At 39.8% G+C, this 18,838-nt stretch overlaps 1 protein-coding gene across 2 annotated transcripts in view; it reads right to left on the bottom strand.

Moving 5' to 3' along the window:
• The window catches only part of LOC150074953 (CUGBP Elav-like family member 1), an 824,767-nt gene that overhangs the window by 622,756 nt on the left and 183,173 nt on the right, over positions 1–18,838 (bottom strand). The gene's annotated exons all lie outside the window — the stretch shown is intronic.

Genomic DNA, 18,838 nt, shown 5'->3' with positions numbered 1-18,838 from the left:
AATCCAAATGGTAGGTTATATTATTCATTCCCTTTTGATGAAAAGTTTAATTTTTGTTTTTCTGTATTTGTTTTAAATCTTCTGGTTGGTGTGTAACTTTCTATTGCTGCTTTGGGAAAAGCTTTCCCTAAGATATTGGCAATTTGAACAAGGTCAGAAATGTCCTGTCCTCTCTATATACGCACATGGGTTGTCTGATATTTGCCACTTATTTTTCTGATTATTTTCCAAATTTTATGTGTAGGGGTTTCTTAATTGATGGTTGAAGTAAAGCAGATCCAAGCAGCTTTTTATTACTGCACATAACATACCTAGCTCTTGCTCATTTAAACTGGATAAGATTAGCTGTAGTTGAACTGCGACGAAAGTTATTCCACGCTTTATTTTGTTCTTTTTTAGCTGCACCGCACTCACTCCACCAGAGTTTTTGGTGTATTAGCAATTTTGAAGAGGATTTCGGTATGGTTTTTTCTGCTGCATGTAATATTGTTTTTGTGATACAGACAACCACTTAGTCGGTTGGGGATTCTTGGATTATTTCCGTGTCAAATTTAGCTAGTTTTTCATAAGACTGCCAATCTGCCTTATCAGTGAGCCACTGCAGAATTTTAGTAGGTTGATAAGAAGGCTTCTTTATTAAATCAAGAAGTATGGGAAAATGATCACTATGCATTGTATCATTGTTTACTGTCCACTTTAGAGTAGTATACAGGGTTGCTGAACAGATGGACAAGTCTATTGCAGTATTAGTTCCAGAAGGAAGGTGAACATATGTTGGTGACTCATCATTTAGAAGGTGGTTGTTGTCGTCTAAACATTGTTCAATTACTTTTCCTCTCTGATCAAATGTGGCTGTTAGCCCATAGTGTATGACGTCCATTTAAATCTACCAGAATGAGGAAAGATGTGGAGAGCTGGGCTATGAGACTATTTAGATCATTTAATTGTAAGCTTTATAACTAGGTGGAATGTTCAAGGAGCATAGTGTAATGTGAATGTTAGCAGCTATTCGGACGGCTACTGCCTCAAGTGGAGAATTCAGTAAGACAAGCTTGGTAGGAACACGTGGGTTTACTAAAATAGCTGGATCACCATGTGCAGTATTTTAGTGAGTTTTGTCTTTTCTAAAGATATTATACGCAAACAGTTTTGGTGTATCTTGAGGTTTTAAATATGTCTCTTGAAGGCAGAGACATATTGGAGTATATTCTGAGGTAAAATCATATACGTCATCAATATTGGCAAGGAAACCACGACTATTCCACTGAATTATTGTGTTCATTATCTTGTTAGGCTTTCAGAACGTTTTCGTGTTGTTGAAGTTCTCTGTTTTTCGCTCTTGTTTTTATCTTTTTTTTTGGAAAGTGAGGCTTTCTCATGTCCATGTCTTCTTCCACAAAAATTTCTAGGACAGCATCATCTGCAGATTTTTCATAAATATCCATTTCCTCTTGATTTCTGGAAGTTTAGATTTGTTTTTCTTTGATTTCTTCGTCCGGGAGGGGGTTAAGTTTTTCGGGAGGTATGGATATTGGTGTATTGACTGCTTGAGTTTGGGTTGCACTGTACAAGGTTTTGAGGTAATTTGAAAAAGACTCTTTTGGGGGGTACTGATAATTCAGTTTGCTTTGCTGTTGACTGCTATTTTTTGGTGATTTGGGCGTATGTAGGTCTGTTTGGATGGGTTGGTGGTGAGATGCTCCGCTTTGCTTCTTGATAGGAAACATTATGGCTTGTTTTATACTTCTGAATAAATTTTTCGTTTTTCCATCGTTCACATGTTCCAGCATAGGCAGGGTGATCTGTTTTGGTTTGGGCAGATTGGTTGAGGGACAGTGCAGGCTTTGTAATTGTGTTCTATTGAACCACACTTTGCACAAGTAGGGGTTCCCCAGCAAGCTGTCTGGGAATGTCTGTACTTCTGACATCAGAAACACCGTAGCAGGTTTGGAATATATGGTCTGACATTGCATACCAGATATCCGGCCTTAATAGATGTTGGACGATGTGGTGTGTTAAATGTCAATATCAGATTTCCTGTATGTGTCAGACTGGCATCTTTTCTGGTGGAGATTCTCTTAACTTGAATTATTCCTTGATCTTTCAGTTCTTCTAGCATTTCCTCTTCAGATACATCTAATAAATCCCAGTCTGAGATTACTCCTTTAGAGGTGTTCAGTGATCTGTGTGGTGTTACAGTTATTGGTAACCCTGTAAAGAGATTAATGCTCAACAGTCGCTCAGAACGTTTGGCATTAGAGGTCTCGATAAGAATACCTCCTGATCTCAGTCTTTTTACAGACTTGAGAGATCCAGTTCTACTTTCTAATTTCTTTTGAACTCTTAATGGTGAGAGTTCGCCAATTGCATTTTCACCAGTTGACTGAATGATCAAGAAAGTTGGAAATGGATGTCTCTGTCTCAGCTGTTTCTGACGTTTGGAAGTTCCTGCAATGGAATTATCTTTATTTTTAAATGATGTGCGTCTGGCAGCTCAGATAAGTCAGAGTTTGATTTACTCGTGACGTGCTCTTTTTGGCCTTGGGAGATTATCTTTTTCTCCCAAGTTACCAGCCCCGCCATGGAGGCAAGAGTGGTGCCACCTAGTGATCCAAGCCAAGAGAAGGTTAGTATGAACTAAAAATAAAAAAGGGAGGTAAAGAAAGGTACTTTCCTTTCTAGGTTATATTATTTGAATATATCTATTAAATTCTAATACTCAAGAGTCAAACGGACTTGCAAAACTAAGGAGAAACATATTTACAATAAAGCATACCAGATAATCACTATGAAAAGGAGCCGTGGTTACTAATATCACTAGGCACTCGGGGTCGCTTGTGGTGTGAGAAAATGTATTATTAAAGTGGATTTAGAAGAGCATATAAAATTTATCAATTTTAGGAGTTAAAAAACTCAGTTAGATTGGAATTCTCCCCAACAATACGATTACGATATGACTCAATATGAAAATGTTTTACAGTTAGTAAGTAAAGTAAAGTGCATTTGGTTTCAAGCGGCACCAGGGGTTTCCCCCATCTCCGCGTCGCTTGCATTGTGTTGTGTGTGCCAGTTTGCTGGAAATGCCAGAGATTTAAAAGTGTATGGATATTGTACATGTTTAGTGTTGTGTACCGTTGGTCATTTAGCTGCTGAACATTTAGACATTGGTCATTTAGCTGCTGAACCCCTGCTGAGGCCCAATGTTGCCCACTTTCGTCCCATGGAGGCAGACCAGGTACACCAGTATTATAATTATTTACTCTAGCAGGTCCTGCCACCTAATTTCCTGGGATTTCAGTGGCTAGGACCCAAAAAAAAAAAAAAAAAAAAAAATTCATTTAATTACTTTTATTTCAATTGCAAAGGGTAGTGTCGCTTGAATAGGAAATGCCTAGAATATGGGCAAAAGTTAATTTGAATGTATTTAAATTTAGGTCTATGGGACATGTGCTTGCATTGAGGTAGAGGGGGGGGAGAAGACTGGAGAGAAAATTCAGAAATATGGGGCCCATAGAGGAGGCACGCAAGGAAGTCAGTGGGGCAGAACCATGCCCCACCAGGAGGGAAAAGGGGAGGGGGTCGGCGAGGAGATGGAAAAGACCCTGTCCCCTTCCTCACCCCGCTGGGGAGAGGGAATGGAAGTGGCCAGGCAAGATGCCAAGTCCAGATCGCCAGGTGGCGTTTTGGCAGCAAGATGCTGTGGGATCGCAGATAGCTAGTACAGGCAGGTATTTCTGCACTCAAATTAAGCTCCGCCAGGATGTTGACGCGTGGGGCAGAATCCCGTCCAGGTTTGCTTGTCGTAGTCAATATGTTTCTCTTTCTTTCCTTCAAAGCATTTCACTCTCTTACTTCTTTCCTTGTACTTTATTCTTTCCCTTTCTTTTCTTATTCTCTCCTCTGGTTCTTGCAGCATAGTCTCTTAAAAGTCACAGGGTTTGGAGGATTTAGACTGATCGTTGTCGGCTTGTAGACGCTGAGAAGTCATGCCAGTAGCTTTATGAGGTGTCAGTCTGGGATTCTATGGTTGTGGAAGAGATTTTTGTCTTGAAAAAAGCTCCTGCGAGAAGGCACAGTAATGTTCTTCATTAGCATTAGTAGAGGCATATGATGCAAGAAAGCTAGCTTGTGCTAAAGCTCAAGCATCAGCCAAAAAAAAAAAAAAAAAAAAACGCTTCCACTTCACCCCTCCATTCGTTCGAAATACCTGTCCAGCTGATCCTTAAATTTATTTAGACTATCAACTTTCACAAAAGGGGATGGAAGTCTGTTCCACCAACCAACTACCCGCTGGCTAAAGGCAAATTTCCGCACATCTATCCTACATCTGTCTTTCCTCAATTTGAATTTATGACCTCTCAGGTGATTCTGAGCAAGAGGAAGAATCCCATCAGCATTCAGCATGCTCAAACCATTCAACGCTTTATATACCTCTATCAGATCACCTCGCCGGTGCCTAGTCTCCAGACACTGTAATTTGCAAAACTTAAGCTTTTCTTCGTAAGAGCAACCCTTTGTTCCATTCACTAATCTTGTTGCCCTTCTCTGTACTCGTTCCAGCATCTCTACATCCTTCTTGAAATGAGGCCTCCAGACCTGTATACAGTACTCAAGGTGTGGCCTGACCATTGTATTATACAAGGGAATAATCGCCTCCTTATCCCTGCTAGAAAAATTCCTGTATATCATTGACAAGACACCATGAGCTACACTTGCAGCCCGTCTGCACTGCTCAGAGAACATCATATCTGCCTGCACAATTACCCCCAGGTCCTTTTCATTCTCTACTACTGTCAGTGAAGTACCACAGAGTTGATACGTTGCTCTGGGATTGCTGTTTCCCATATGTAGTACTTTACATTTGTCAATGTTAAACTTCATTTGCCACCTCTGAGCCCATCTGCTCAACCTTTCCAGATCCGGTTGCAGCAGCACAGCATCAGTAGTGTCCCTAACAACCCTGCCACTTTGTATCGTCTGCAAATTTGGACATTAAGCTTGATATACCATCATCAATATTATTTATAAATACAGAAAACAATAATGGACCTGAGCCTGAGCAGCAATTTGCCTCCAATGCCACACTGCTCCAATTTGTGCAGCAGTCTTCCATGTGCAACCGTATCAAAAGCCTTTCTAAGATCCAAGTATATAATATCAAAGTTATTCCCTGCATCCAGTTCTTTTGTGACTGCATCATAGTATCCAATCAAATTGGTCAGGCAAGACTTTCCCTTAACAAAACCATGCTGTGTCCGAGCTATAACTGAAGTCTTGTTTAGATTCTTGTCCTGTCATTTTGCAACACGAGCTGTTCTTGGTTCCTGAGTGTGAACTGGGTCTATGTCATGAGGATGCTGTGCAGGTCCTAGTAGGTAGGACATTCATGTACGAGGTGGTCCCAGGTTTCTTCCTCTCCGCAGTGACACTGCGGTGAATTTGAGAGACCAAAGCCGTAGAGTTTCCTTCTGAAGGACCCATGCCACGTGAGGAGAAAGGTAATATGGAGGCCTGGAGCAAACCATACAGGCTGGCTTGGATATATCCCGTGTACAACTGGGAAGAATTTCCGTGTTATGGCTCCTTTGGGGGAGTCGGACCATCGGGCCTGCCAGGTCTGCAACAGGTGTGTCGTTAGACGCCTCTTTTCAGCAGTTGTGTTGTTTGTTGGATCGGTGGTGAAGCCAATGCAGGTGGCCACACTCCATTTGGACAGTTGGAAAAGCAGCTCACAGCTCACAATTTCCAGGTCCAGGGGAAGGATCTAAGAAGGACCTGGAGGAGGTGGGTGCTGACCGTATAACACGCTCTGGAGATAGTCAGGAGGACAGAGCGCTGTATTGTGTCTAGTTTTCTACTGTTTACTGCAGTGATTGCTTTGTTGTATCACACACCTGTGGCATATGGCAGAGCCGGGATAAAACAGCCTTGTAGAAAAGGGAGAGAGTCCTCTTTTTCAAGCCCCTGTCTCTTCTGGTAACTTTGGAAATCACAACAGAGTAATTCCTGATTTTGTTATGTAGGCAATTGAGATGAGGGTTAGTGACATGTTCTTATCCAGAGCTATCCCGAGATATTTTAGTTCCATTTTTAGCTTTATGTTTACAGTTAGTAGAGTGAAGAGTGTGTTTAGTGTCAAACGGCACCAGGGGTTTCCCCCATCTCCGCGTGCTATACACTGTGGGTGTGAAACAGAACACTGTCAATGCCAGAGGTTTAAAAGTGTATGGATTTTGTACATGTGTAGTGTCGTGTACCGTTGTTCCTCTGGTCATTTAGTCGCTGGGGCCTCTAATGGGACCCAACGTTGTCCACACTCTGCCTCTTAGAGGCAGACCCAAAAAAAAAAATTCTATAGTTTTTACAGTTAGTAGTGAACTGCAGTGCAAGAAAGCTAGGGATCATCTAGCAACAAAAAGAGATGTGTGTGGTGAGTAAGACCAATACGTGCTCTGACCGGCACCTCTTCATGTCTGTTTGATCAGAAGCTGGATTTCGATAGCTGTGGATTCTGCTTTATGATCTGTAACTTATCTACCTGGTTTAAGTCAAATTATGTCCACTTTTCATTGCATTCTCTGCATACAATTGATTTTTAATCTGTATAAGGAATCTGGATGTGGCTGTTATCAGAGGGGTTTCTTGCTTCTGGCATTTCCTGGTATTCCAGCACAGCCAGGGATCCAACAGAACATTTTTCTGTCACCTCTAGGTGGCGGGTGACTGTTCTGCTCTTAGTTTTAACTCTAATTAATGATTAAGGTTATTATTATATTAAAACCATTCTTATACCACGTGATTATTAATAATATAGTAATTAGCATTAGCAGAGGCATTTGATGCAAGAAAGCAAGCTTATGCAGCATCAGCCAAAAAAAAAATAATAAATAAAAAATAACCACTTCCACTTCACCCCTCTGTTCGTTCGAAATACCTGTCCAGCTGAGCCTTAAACTTATTTAGGCTATCAACTTCCACGACAAGGGATGGAAGTCTGTTCCACCTAGAAACCACCCGCTGGCTAAAGGCAAATTTCCGCACATCTATCCTACATCTGTCTTTCCTCAATTTGAATTTATGCCCTCTCAGGTGATTATTCTGAGTAGTTTATTAGGCTGTTCACATACAATTCTATATATTAAGGTTATGGAAAAACAACCATAACCATAGTTAATGGAAAACAACCACGTAGCATCCTTCCCCAATAAATGAGTTCTAATGCTGTTTTGTGATATGCTGTGATTTTGGGTGATTACTCAAGTACACTGAAAGGACAGAATTCGTAATTCAAAAAGCTCATTCAAAGAACAAAGTTTAGTAATACATACCCAGAAAAATGAATAAACGATCAAATAAAAACCAAAATAACCTTACAAAAACGTTAAAAGTCATGAACTGCACGCTTCAAGTCACAATTTTTTATGCTCTCAAACAAGCACAGAAAAACCCAGGGATCTCTCAAAAATACAGTGGACCCTCGCTTTATGATTGGTTCACTGTAATCAAATCACTTTGTGATGGATTCTTCATAATAAAATACCGTTTTAAACGGTGTTTCTAATAAGAGAAAATAGGAGGAATATTATCCACAGGCTATAAAAGTAAAGATATAAAGCACAAATTTAACTTTATTACATTACCAATGTTAAAAGATATGTGAAAATTGGAAGAATATTTTCCAGTTAGCAAAATAAAAATAAATTTACGCTTACATACATAGATTACATGCTGTAATATGTATATACTAATCGACACTGCTCTTCGTGGACTAATATTATTAGCGAGTCCCTCGGGATTCAGTATTGGGTCCATTGTTGTTTTCTGTATTTATAAATGATAATGATGATGGTATATCAAGCTTAATGTCCAAGTTTGCAGATGATACGAAGGTTGGCAGGGTTGTTAAGGACACTAATGACAGTACGCTGCTGCAAATTTAGAAAAGTTGAGCAGATGGGCTGAGAGGTGGCAAATGAAGTTTAACATCGACAAATGTAAAGTACTACATATGGGAAACAATAACCCCAGAGCAACGTATCAATTCTGTGGTACTGCACTGACAGTGGTAGAGAATGAAAAGGACCTGGGGATAATTGTGCAGGCAGATATGAAGTTTTCTAAGCAGTGCAGACGGTCTGCAAGAGTAGCTCATGGTGTCTTGTCAATGATATACAGCACGTTTTCTAGCAGGGATAAGGAGGTGATTATCCCCTTGTATAAGGCAATGGTCAGGCCACACCTTGAGTACTGTATACAGGTCTGGAGGCCTCACTTTAATAAGGATGTATAGCTGTTGGAACGAATACGTACAGAGAAGGACAACAAGATTACTGAACAGAACAAAGGGTTGCACTTACGAAGAAAGGCTTAAGTTTTGCAAATTACACTGTCTGGAGACTAGGCACCTCCGAGGTGATCTGATTGAGGTGTATAAAGCTTTGAATGGTTTGAGCATGCTCAATGCTGATGGGATTCTTCCTCTTGCTCAGAATAATCACCTGTGAGGGCATAAATTCAAATTGAGGAAAGACAGTTGTAGGATAGATGTGCGGAAGTTTGCCTTTAGCCAGCAGGTGGTTGATTGCTGGAACAAACTTCCATCTGTCGTTGTAGAAGTTGATAGCTTAAATAGATTCAAGGCAGAACTTGACAAACATTTGGAGCAAGGGGATGGGTGAAATAAGGGGTGTTTTTTTTTTTTTTTTGGCTGATGCTATATAAGCTTGCTTTCTTGCATCATGTGCCCTTGCTAATGCTAATATTTCTGTTCCCCGACTTTTTTTTTTGGTTGTAAAACTTAAAACAGTAAAAACGATAAGCAATTAATAACAAAGAACAGGGCACGCACAAATTGCAAGTGAGATACGGAGTAATGAGTTTCTGAAAATTTATTTATGTTTTTATATGATTGAATACTGGAAGGGGAAACATATTTCACCATAATAACATGAAAACCCACAGAATTCCAGCTGTCGGTACTATTGCAAATGCAAGATGATGAGTTTACTACCCGTTTAAACCAGAAAGAGCAAATTGTTTTATGGTAGTGACCTCCAGAAATATGCTTTAGAAAAATATCACGAAGGTGATAACAATTAGCATGTCAACAGCAGAGATTCACAAAAAGGAATGGAAACGTTGAAAAATTACATCCAACGTAATAGAAGGGTTTGCCCAGCTCAAAAGCGAAAAAATACCGTGTTATTCGAGATTTCTCACAATTCTCTAACCGTGTTAGCATTAGCATTAGCATTAGTAGAGGCATTTGATGCAAGAAAGCAAGCTTATGCAGCATCAGCCAAAAAAAAAAAAAAAAAAAAAAAAAAAAGTAACATAAATAAATAAAAATAACCACTTCCACTTCACCCCACTGTTCGTTCGAAATACCTGTCCAGCTGAGCCTTAAACTTATTTAGGCTATCAACTTCCACGACAAGGGATGGAAGTCTGTTCCACCCACCAACCACCCGCTGGCTAAAGGCAAATTTCCGGACATCTATCCTACATCTGTTAGAGCAAAACCGTCTTGTAGAAGTACTGTGTTATACGGGGTTGCCTGTATTTGTTTTCAAAATAAACAAAAAAATGAGTTTTTGCAAAATGATAGAGAAACTATAATCAAAGTATATTACAATGAACTGCCGAGATTTACAGTGAAAGATATTTTTGTATTCTACATCGTAAATTGCAACAGTTGGTAAGCATATGTATACTTGAGCCAGAAGCATTGTGCTGTTTATAGCAGGGGTGGGCAACCTTTATAAATGGCGGGCCAAATAAAATGTCTGTGAGGTACACGCAGACCATTTTTTTTTTAAGCATTCCGCAATTTTTAGGATTATTAAAATGGTATAATGAAAAGGGATTATTAAAATGGTATAATGGAAAGGTCAGGGAAAGGCCATATTGCTCCTTTCCGCATCCTCCGTATTTGGTGGTCACGGGCTCGAACCCTGGTCTAATCAAGAAGCGTGTGCTACGCACTGCTGCTCCTATCCACCTGGCTACGGAGGCGCCCATATGGGAAGCACTAATATCCCGGAATAGCATACCAATTGGATGGTAATGCACTCAAAGTAGTGTCACAGGCCTGGAAGTAAATTCTATGACATAAAGGTCAATGAGCAGTGTGGACAGTGCTAAATTGCTCATTATGGTGGGGGGGGGGGTGTCACTAATATACATGAATCTGCCACCAGAAACAAGGAGGTGATCGTTCCATAGTAAATCACTGGCCAAAAACTTAGAAAACGTTATTCAATGTCTATTAGGGGCACCTCTTCTCGAAGTAGATCTCTTACAAAGCATGGCATGGATTCCACTAGGCAGTCTGGATGCATGTATTGTTGTTGAGTTTTAGGTGCATCAGCAACTTAAGCCATTTGCACCTTGTCTCTCTATACATTAAAGAAGTTTTTTTCCTTGTGATATCTATACCCCAGGATCTTACATCTGGTGAGTATGGGATTGGCACACCCAGGGTCCGGAGACTGGATATCATCATTCTTCTCTTCCTTGATGATTTCCTTACTTTTGATGTGTTTTCTCTCTCTCTCTCTCAGGGTAACTCAGAAATTTTTTTTTTTTGGCTGATGCAGCATAAGACTCAGGCTTCTGCACCATACGGCTAATAATTATAATAATAATATAATAATAATATTCGAGCCAATGGGAAAAGAGAGCGAGGCAATTATGCCACTACAAATGCAATTGATTAATGACAACTGCCTCCATAATGTTCACCAACCTCAGGCTTCACTGTCTAACATTTGATGTTCCATTGTAACATTTTTATATATTAATGAATATTGTATATTTGTAAATACAGTAGTTTAGTATTTTGTAAATATTTTACACATTTGTATAGTTTGTAAATATTTCAGTTACATATTTTAGTCCTGTTCTTTGGGATGCAACAATATTCCTCATGCATTATGAAACCCGAAGCAAAAGGCCTTTTCCTAAGTGACCTTTATAAATAATTACATAGTGACTGAATGCACAGGTAAATAATTATACTGATTATTTCCTGATTAGATATCAATCATAGTGACATGGTGTTTTTTGTCTGGTGGCACCGGGGATCTCCCCCAACTCTGTTTTTATTCTGGGCAGAATACAATACTCTGCATAAGGCCAGAGTGTGTGTGTTAATGTGTGTTTTGTGAAGTATTAGTGTGTGGGTTGTGTTGTTCCTTTGGCCAATTAGCCAGGGGCCTGTGGAGAGCCACTAACTCCAGCAGTTTCCATCACTGTGCTGGGGGAAGCGGGCCAGAACACATTAGAAGAAAGCTAGAAAGCTCTGGTGGGGTGAACCCTGGTGTAGCCTAGGCATCCAAGGAGAGTGGCGCCTCTGTAGCCAGGCGCATCAGTGCATAGCACATGCTTCTTGATTAGATCAGGGTTCGAGCCCGTGAGCCACCAAATACGGAGGATGCGGAAAGGTCAGGGAATGACCACCGCATATCCCCAGAATAATATGGCCTTAGTTGCTAATGCTCCTAAATAACAACAACCACCACCAAGGAGAGCCCAAAAAAAAAAAGAAAAGAAAAAAAATTTATTGATAGTAATGGGGAGATAGAAAGAGGGTGGGATAAAGGGGCAGAGAACAGGGGGGGAGTAGTTGAGGCACTCACCTGATTTGAAAGGGGAGACAGTAAGGGGACCCCTGGCCCTGGTACAGGAAGCTCATCCGGGTCCAGAGGGTGGGAGTTGGAAGTGGTTGGTGAGGTGAGCCACCATGCAAAAAGGGAATAGGGGCCATCCAGGGTGAGGAAAGGACACTTAACCACCCCAGGTGGTAGGAATAAAAGAACATAGGGAAAGAGATTCCTATGGTGGAGTGTGCTCTTTGTAGCTCTGTCCCGCACTGGCCTGGGGGTTACCCCAATGGTCAGTGCAGCATCCCACACTATACCGCTAGGAAAAGCTACAGCATGGTGTCAGCTTGGATAACCATGAGGCCCCCGAGGGGCTGCATAGCAATCAGTCTGTCCAGTGAAGAGGCTAAGAAAGAACATGCAATTAATAATAACTTTCATTCACTCAACATCCACACAATTTCTTTTTATAGTTTTTTCTTACACTTTCTATTTTCTTTTATATATTAGATTAGATGTCGATCAGTGCATTTCGACAGGTGTCTTTTACGTAGAAAATATTTGACTTACTCCATCATACCTCTACATATTACGTAGAAAAGTAATATGTAGAATGTAATATGTTTCACCCACAGAGATTGGTGAGCAGGGAGCGGAGCCCCACAGTATAACTTTATATAAATTGCATGTGTTCTGTATTCGATTTTATGTATGGGCGAAAAAGCCGAGTTTACAGGAGAGAAAAAAAAAAAAAAACATGCCACCCTAGCCTGAGAGTGACTGACCAAGCCCCATTGTGAAAAAGGTTTATAAAAGTCCCTCATGTCAATGACAAAATTCGTACTCGGGTCTTTTCCAGCTGGAGTGGAGAAGGTAGTGATAATTTCAACTTTGCTACCCACAAGGAAAAGGATACATGGCTTCATGAGGTTCATGTCACACTTTCACCCTACCATTGGTGCAAAATAATGCAAATCAGACTTGTTAGACCACATAACCTTTTCCACTATTCTACAGTCTAGTATTGGCATTGGCAGCATCACTACAGTCAAGTCATTTTGCAGAAATAAGCGGATTTGTATGGGCACACCACTATCAAATGCCAAATTCTTCAATTCCCGCTGAATGGTTAAGTTTGAACTGGGTCTTTCTTTGCCTAACTGCAATTTTTCAGTCATTTGCTGGAAACTGAATCAGCACTGGGGTGATTCCCAATAACAAGAAGAGATGAGTATGATGAGTGTGTCCAGTTCTCGATATTTCCAATGCCACTTCCTCTCTTGTTTCATCAGAAGCCAGAGAGCCACAGCTTTTGATCTTGTTTTATCTGGTAGTTTATTGTTGGTGTTACTTTTACAGATCTGTGAACAGTTATCGTAGCATGCATTGCAAATGATAGGCTTATAGTCAGCGCAAAGAACCCGAGGATATTGTGAAAGAGCAGGTTGAGGTCCCGTAATGTCAGAATGGCCAGGGATCCAACAAAAACTGATTGGACACGCTGGAGAAGAATAGCTAGGAATGAATGAATGAATTTCAAGATAGAATGAGAAGATGAGAAATTCTTCCTTATGGCAGAGACAGCACTGAGGGAGTTGGTGTAAATTACAGGTGAGATGGAAAGCTCAATAATCTTACTAAGTGCTAACCTGAGGGCATACAATTCAGCAGTTAAGACACTACAGGTGAATGGTAGTGAGGCTGTAACTATATTTAACTTCAGGGGCTCACTGAGTATGGGCTTGGCACACCCAGGTCCTGAGCCGGGTATCATCATTCTTCTCTTCTTTGGTGATTCTCTCTCTCTCTCTCTCTATCTCTCGGCAGTTCAGAAATTTTTTTTTTTTGGCTGGTGCGGCATAAGCCTCAGGCTTCCTTGCACCATATGGCATAATAATAATAATAATAATAATAATAATAATAATAATAAGTGAAGGAAAAACTGCAGCAGCCCCTACCATACTGGCAGTTTTCGATCCATCAGTATAGATTTTGCAGGCATGGGAGTTCAGACTAGTATGAGCTGAGTGCAACTGTTTGATATTGCAGGGAGATATGACATTCTTCTTGGACCAAGGTTTTGCCCAAGCCATTTGCTATGTCTTCAGAAGCAGAGAGTTATTGCAGATTCCACGAAAGAATTGGGAAAAGAATAGATGGAAACTTGGCAGAAATCTGCCTAATTTTCTTCCATAATAACCTGGAGTTAGTGTTTCTATCTTCAGTAGATGCAAACCTAATCTGGGAAATCTTGACTTGTCTTTGAATGAGAAGTGCTTTTGCCCTTAGCTTTTGTAATTAAGAAGATTAACTGTGGCTGGGCATTTATAAAAAATAAATTCCATGCTTTAATTTTCAACTTCTTTGCTTTTGTGCATTCTTCATTCCACCACATTTTCCCCCATTGTTGGAAATATGTGTCACAGTGAGGTAGATTTGTGGACTGGGGTGGATCGTGTATTTTACTATTTTTGAATCTTTTCGAAATGTACATTCCAGCAGTAAATCAACTTTTGTAGTCTAACCCCAGTGGGTCTATTTTCAGTGAGTTTATAGAATGTTATCCTTTCAGGAGTGAAAAGTAGCGGTTGATTGGAATGATCTGGAAGGCTTTTAAGTCAGGCTGCGTAAGTCAGTGTTCCAAAACCAGTGTGCCGCGAACTTTGCTGAAATTGTATAACTAATACTATACGCATTATGATTAGAAATTGACAACTGAGAACTTTTATCTATTTTAAGAAATTAACTGTACATTATTTACTCCGAATTATAGTTTTTATATGTTTGTAATGCCATTTTTACTGAAACATAATGTTGTACGTGTGGGACAGTAAATTATTTTTCGCGTGAGTATCCAACACTTGCCTTCTCAAGTTATTTGTGTGTTTGCCCATCCAATATTTCTCATTTTGTAGCTGTGCTGACTGAAATAAGATGCTGTTCGTTAAAGTTAGATATGTACGTGTTGTTCCTTAAAAGTGTAAGGATAAGCAAAACAACCCGTCTTTTATTATTTTATTGGCTTGTTTTAATATTTGTCTGTTTGTCCGTGCCACTTCGACTTTATTACTTTGTTCCTGTGCTGATGCAACCACCCTTTGTTATAAGATTATATTTTAAAGCGATAGATGTGCCCCCTCCCTCTGTTCAAAGGGATTGGTCCCCGTGTCTATCACTTTCAGATTCCTCACAGCTGTGCTCTGAAATAGTCAGAAAACTTATGATCGCAAACCATAACATGGTTGATTTTACTATTTTCTTTTTTTAACAATGGACAAATTCCTCGTGAGGAGTATTCCATCCACGAGTGCAAGTTCTGAAAGTGACGAGCCCGAAAAAAAGAAACAAAAATTAGTGTGCGGAGAGTATAGCGATAATTATTTGTCTTGTGGTTTTTTTCTGGTGTGGTGATGAATCATGCCCAATCCCAGAGTGTGTTGTGGGCGGAGAAAAACTGAGCAATGCTGCTATGGTTCCCAATAAACTGAAAAGACAATTCTCAACAAAATATTCTTCTCTGGCATGCAAAGATATCAATTATTTGTGACAGTTGTTGCAACAAAACAAAAAACAGGCAAAGTTCATGACTTTGTCGGTACATGTTTCGGAAAAAGTACAGGAAGCTAGCTAAAAAGTAGCCGAACTTATCGCAAAGGCCAAAAAGCCACACACAATAGCAGAAACTTCGTTAATGTCAGCTTGTAAAGAGATGGTGGAGATACTCATGGGCCCAGAAGCTGCTAATGAAATTTCAAAAATTCCACTCTCAGCTGACACATCAGTCGCCGAGTCAGTGATTTGTCCAGTGACATTGAAGACATTATAAAGGAGAAAATCAACAGCAGTCAGAAGTTCTCACTTCAGATCAACGAGTCTACAGATTTTAGCAATCACGCTCAAATTCTTGACAACATTTGGTTCATCGATGGAGATGTAATTGCAACAAATTTCTTTTTTGCAAAGTACTACCAGAGCGAGCCACTGGTTAAGAAATATTTTGTGTTACCAATGAATATATGCTCCAAAATGAATTAAATTGGAAGGATTGTGTTAGTGTTTGCACAAACGGAGCTGCTTCCATGACAGGTCAAGTTAAAGGCTTTGTGGCTAAAGTGCACGAAGTGAATCCTGTCATATGATGTGATCACTGTCTTATTCACCATGAACTTATTGTTGCCAAGTCTTTGCCATCTGGTCTGAAACTTGTGCTGGACGAAATAGTAAAAGTCATTAACTTCATCAAATCGCGGCCCCTCAATTTGCAGATTTTTTCCATTTTGTGTCAGGAAATGGGATCTGAACACACCACACTCTCCTGCCACATACAGAAGTATGGTGATTGTCATGTGGAAAAGTGTTAATGTACCTTTTTGAACTTAAGAGGAGGGGCATGAGTATGCAGAATTATTTGCAGATGATGAATGGGTGACCAAGTTGGCATATCTTTCCAATATTTTTGTTCACCTGAATGAGCTGAACCAAAAAATGCGAGGCAAGAACGAAAATATTTTTATGAGTATGGAAGATTCAAGGCTTTCAGAATAAGCTGGATTTGTGGATACAACACATTGCAAATTGGTCGTTTGAGATGTTCCTAACTGTATGGCTGCATGCTGCTGCTGGTAATAAAGTGGTGATGGACTTCATTAAAGAACATTTAGATGACTTGAAGCAGAAGTTCTAGGATTATTTTGCAGAGAGTGTTGAAGATTTTGACTGGGTTCGTGATCCATTTGTGGCAGATGCAAAATCTCTTCCGATGAATGTACAAATCTAAACGCGGACAGAACATTGCGATTTAAACATTGTGAAGTGTGGTTGGACACATTTTAGTTGTCAATAAGAAAAGAATACTCGGCTAGCTCTGAGATGTCAATTAATACGTTATTACCATGTTCAACTACATATTTGTGTGAACTTGGCTTTTCGACTTTGACTGAAATTAAAACATCAAAGAGGGAGAGATAAAGAGATGTCGTTGTTATTTGGTTTTCAGAAGCATTAGCAACTAAGGCCATATTGCTCCGGGATATGCTGTGGTCATTCCCTGACCTTTCCGTATCCTCCATATTTGGTGGCTCACGGGCTCGAACCCCGGTCTAATCAAGAAGCGTGTGCTACACACTGCTGCTCCTGCCCACCTGGCTAATGGAGGCACCGTAAGAGGGAGAGACTCAGACCCATTGATGAAGAAGTGAGACTTGTATTGTCAACGATTCCACCACTCATCAGCCGTCTGTTTTCGGCAAAGCAGGGAGAAGTATCACATTGAAAGTATGAATAGTTATTTGGTTTAATACTAATAGAATTTTTTTTTTTTTGGCTTTGCTTTGCTTTTGTACAGTGATTTAGAGTTCATAAATGTTAATATATGCATGAGCTAATTTTCTGTTGGAACAATAAGAACTAATTCTATTGCGACCTATAGCATATTTATGTTAACATTGGCGTAAACTATGTTGTTGTTGTTTGTGGTTTTATGGCACAAGAGCTGTTTTGGTTATATTGCGCCTGTTCAAGTTTTATTTCCAATTACGTTGTTACTGACGTTGGCATATTACATATGGTTTGTAAGATTTATTGAACTGAGGTATGTAAACAGCAAGGTGTGGAGCCGAAGATAATTAATTTATCAAAATCTTGATTTAGTTTTGAACTGTTGAAGTGAGCAATGATCATGCCCAACTGAAAAATGAAAACACTGTTGGAATGATCTTTACATTACAGGTTAAAAATACACAGTTAATTTGACATATAATTTAGCAAACAAAAGGAACAAAAATGAATGAATTATGAACTGAAGACAACTTATTGCATTATAGGAAAAAACATTGACTTATATTTGCCATATTAAAACATGCAAATTAACTTTAATTCCCTTAAAAACCAAATTTTCAAATTTTTAATTATGTATAGCAGTTTGTTCTTAAGAACAATATTGCCTCAAGCAAGTCCTGTTTCATTGATGCTTTAAAATTTGATTTAATGATTTTTAGAGCTGAAAGTAAATGCTCTACACTGGCTTGAGCAGGGGACAATGCAAACACCAGTTGTGCAACATCTTGTATGATTTTAGGGTACTTTAATATTGCATCTTTTACTGACACTTTTGATTGTTGATAAATTTTTTCAACTTCAGTGAGGGACACATACTTCTAACTTGAATTGAGTCAATGTACTAATAGGAGTAACATGTGGTACACCTTTTTCTAATTCCAGTCAACAGCCTTTCGAGCTATGCTGTTTGTCAATAATCTTTTCAAAATCAAACTCATCTTCAGAGCTGACTGGGCTAGCCAGGCGGGTAAAGTGCCTGCCTGGCAACCCAAAGGTTGCAGGTTCGAATCCCGCCTTGGGCTTGGATCAGAGTAAAAATGCAAAAACCCTTTGGGAGGTGCATTATGGCCATAGAAGCCAACAACGAACAAAAAAAAAAAATCATCTTTGGAATTAGTATTAGGTGATGATGATGGCGGATTGCTTCATCTCCTGGGGCTGGGCATTCTTGAGGGTTTCTTATTCTGAGTGCTATACCACATAAAGCTTCCTTTGCATTGCTTTGTTGTCCATCTGTGAATAAACATCTGTACTTGAGATCAACATAAACGCTAGCTAATATTACATCATTTCCCAATAAAGATTTTTCCTTAACTTCCATGGAAGTCATGACACCTTCAGCTATTGGACCATATATCTTGGAGAGGCATTAGATCAGATGCTTCCATTCCTTTAGGAACTGACCAGGAGTCAAGTTTTCACCTTGAATTTTCTTTGTAGTAGTATGTGGTTGCTAAAGCAAGTTTTTAAGTTTCTGCACCTGTTCCCACAGTACTTCTGTTAGTGTTAGTTCGGGGTTGGCCATGTCAATAAGGATATGTATGTATAAGGATATGTGGACATGTGTTGTGTCTTATGTAAGGTGGCCCCTAAACCTCAGCCATGGTTCTCTGTGATGATATAAAAACTGTGTACAATGGCCAGAAATGAGTGTAGTGCTTTATGTAGTGTTTGCATAGTGTGTGTGTGTGTGTGTGTGTGTGTGTGTGTGTGTGTGTGTGTGTGTGTGTGTGTGTGTGTGTGTGTGTGTGTGTGTTGTTTAGTTGTTTCTGCCCATTTAGCTACCAAAAAAGCAGTGATCACCAGGAAGGCTTCTTCCCAGTACCCATCCATGCCACGAGTTTTCAGTTCCAGTAACCAGCCCATCTTCATATATGTGCTACCCCACCTAGTAGCTT

This window comes from Mastigoproctus giganteus, chromosome 14 (assembly GCF_048544385.1).
Source record: "Mastigoproctus giganteus isolate SK-2022 chromosome 14, ASM4854438v1, whole genome shotgun sequence".
NCBI lineage: Eukaryota > Metazoa > Arthropoda > Arachnida > Uropygi > Thelyphonidae > Mastigoproctus > Mastigoproctus giganteus.
Note: the sequence above shows the minus strand (reverse complement) of the source record. Positions and strands in the feature narration are given on the sequence as shown.